The sequence below is a fragment of the Manihot esculenta genome, chromosome 10 (assembly GCF_001659605.2).
Source record: "Manihot esculenta cultivar AM560-2 chromosome 10, M.esculenta_v8, whole genome shotgun sequence".
In the NCBI taxonomy this organism is placed as follows: domain Eukaryota; kingdom Viridiplantae; phylum Streptophyta; class Magnoliopsida; order Malpighiales; family Euphorbiaceae; genus Manihot; species Manihot esculenta.
Genome location: NC_035170.2, coordinates 16,601,713 through 16,604,832, shown reverse-complemented (window position 1 = coordinate 16,604,832; position 3,120 = coordinate 16,601,713). Strand labels below are relative to the sequence as shown.

General features: G+C 37.9%; 1 pseudogene; it reads right to left on the bottom strand.

Annotated features, from left to right (window-relative positions):
* Positions 1-1,217: 1,217 nt before the first annotated feature.
* Positions 1,218-2,085, bottom strand: LOC110625058 (annotated as a pseudogene).
* Between the last annotated feature and the right edge of the window lie 1,035 nt (positions 2,086-3,120).

Here is a 3,120-nt window from a genome sequence, read left to right as displayed (position 1 = left end):
TAAAAATCATAAGAGACTTGAAGGAAAAGCACAAGATCAACAAGGGGTGGCGGAGACACACCTTGCCCGGAAATGGAGAGAGAAAACTCGCTCATTTTCGGACAAGGGACCCTTTATAGGTGGCTGGCCAGACCACTTTCGGGGGCCAAAAGTGCCTCCGCATCCGCCCCATGTTCGGCGGCCGAACCTGGGTTTGCCTCCAAGCTCTTTTCTTTTTCAAAACTTAATTTCTTTCTTCAATAACAATAGAAACATAAAAACATTTTAGAAAACCTTTATTTTACCCTTCAAGCAGGCTCCGACATCCAAGAAATTCCGGATTCCAACGGAGATTCCGCCGGAAGGTAGGAATTTCGATGCCGGGGTCTAGCCGGGTATTACAGTCTACAAGAAGTGAAGGCACAACTCAGGATCTCCGTATGCCTACGGTAGCCAACTGGCCCAGTCCCTGCTGGTAACTCCCCCCTAAAGAGCCTTAGAAACAACTTGGCTTGTGGCAAGAGGAGACATCAATATGTCTCAGATGACATACTCCTCTAAATAAATAATTCAAAGGGAATTTCAGGTATCTGACACGACCCTTAACTTACTAAATTTTATACTAATTTATCCCAATATTATTTTCCAAAAACTCAACTATTAGAAAATTACTGTTTTGGTCCCTGAAATTCTAAGATCCTAACACATAGAACATCGAGGTTGTTGATTGCATCTTCAAAGCAAATCCTCCACTTGCATTATGACCTGGTTTGCGCGTTAAGGACGCATCAATGTTTCATTTGAATAAAAAAAAAAGGGGGAATTCTAAAAAAAATGGGGAATTCTCCAAACAGCTTGCTTTCTGTTCTTTGAATGTTTTGACCAAGATTGGACTGTAGCGGATGTGTTTAGAAGTTCAGAGCTCGAGTAAGGTAACCTCACATAAATCTTTCATCCATGTAGATAGTCTATGCAAAAATAGTACACAAAGTGATACCGCTGAAGTGTCATGATATTTGAATTCCTTGCCATTACATGTCAGCCATAAAGACCATAGAAAGCTACGCTCCGGAGCAAATTCAGTCATGACATACTAACAATTCAAATAGATAAACTCAATGGCTATATTTGGGGTAGATTTCCAGATCAATTTGTCTTCTGTTTTATCACATGGTTGCTTTGTGAAGAACATAATCAAGCTGAGAGAGTGTTTCCACTTTTTATAGTTGCGGGTCTCTTCTCCATGGTCAAATACATAATTAAATACATATTTGTTCACTGATCTTGCTTCATGTACACCACACTATCAAAAGAAATGCAAACACAGATGAGTTTGGCTTGCTATCCCCATTCAATAAAATCATCAATGGTCATGATGTCTCCCCAGAGTTGAGTTTGGTTCTTTAGGGTTCTTAAACAAAGGACGCATTGATTAGGCAAACTTTTGGACATGTATTTAATGATCTCGGACTTCAGCTCTTAAAATGATTCCATCAAGAATATAAAAGGGCTTGTCCAGATTTCTGTATTGACTGAAAATGGCCATTCTCAAGAAAGGACAGAAGAAACTCGACATCTTATCATTTTTAAAAATAAGCATACACGACAACTGATCATCGATTGTGTTCTTCACTAGGGAAAGGGATAAGACCAACGATAATAAGTAGAGAAACAAGCACAAGTTTGAACTTAGAGCATTATAGAGGGAAGACCCAGACTTGCTTCACATCAAAAACTTAAGTAATGGAAGGGTATTGATAAAGCATGAAATTGGGTGCCCTTGCTCTGCGTTTCTCTTGATCATCTAGGAATTAATTTTTTTTCCCAGCAAGCTCAAGCTGAGGCATGTGTTGATCAAGGTCTTGATGTCTAGGCTCATTAACATCCCACTTATATTCGAAGAACTCAAACTGGATATAGCCATCCACCAACCAAGGTAGGCTCATTGAAGACGCTGTTGGAGTTCATCTACTTGCCAGATTTTAGGTGTGGAGATGGTGACGAGAAAACCCTTGGAAGTAAGACGCTTGCAAGTCAAAGCAAAGGGTTGACATGGCCTTGGCCAGGGAAAGAAATGAGGACATGAGCTAGAGACTCAGGTCCCATTGCTTCTCCTCGGTGGGTTTGCTTGGAAACGAAAGAGGAGAAGGGATTAGTACAAGAACTGTAATTAATACTTTGTTTGATGATCAGTGAGGAGTATGGAAAGGGAAGAATGCAAATATAAATACATGGTCGGATGTGAAACCCTAATTTTCAAAGGCTTGAGGGAATCAAGTTATAATTGTTAATACGACAAAATTTTACATTTCTAGAGATTGAATGTTTGGTCTACAAATTTGAACATCAACAGGGTTGATTCCATCAAGTGATATCAAGTACAGAAATGTCGAAATGTGTGAAAATTATTCATTCTTTAATTGAAACTGTAATGTCTTTATTCAAAGTGGATAAGTTATATATTATCACTATCCAACTTTTATATTTTATAAATTATATTAAAATATCTTTATAATTTAATTTCTTTAATATTAAAGACATCCTTCCAGATTTAGGTATTTTAACCATTAATTAATTTTATAAAATTCTTTAATTACAAAATTACCCCCTACACTCTCCTTATTCTATCTCAATCTTAAAAATTCCAGTCTCAAACTCTTGAGATTCGTTCATGGCGGGTTGTAGAAGGAGCCTTGACTTTCCTAGAGCACAGAAAATTCCAAAATCTTAAACCCAAGCATAGATCGAAGCTGTCTTGACTTTCATGTGAGTAAATTTATTATTCACTGGATAGTTGCAGTCTTACTTCACCATCACATGGGACATGCACCTACGATATATGGCTTGTCTTTGACAGGTGCGTTGATGGCTTTAAGCTTGTTGTCACCAACTCATTGCTTCTACAGCTCCGTTAACCTAGGAGAAGCAGCACACAGAGCTACTTTATGCATATTCATTTAAACTTCTAGAGTTTGCTTGTGTAATAAAGGGTCATTGGAACAACCAAGAAATGAACAAAACAAAAGAAGATGGAAAATGCTGATATATGCATCGATTCCATTCTTTTCTTTGTGTAAACTCATTTTGAACTCTAATGATAAATAAATATGGATGAGAATTTTCTGAACCCATTTGCAAGTG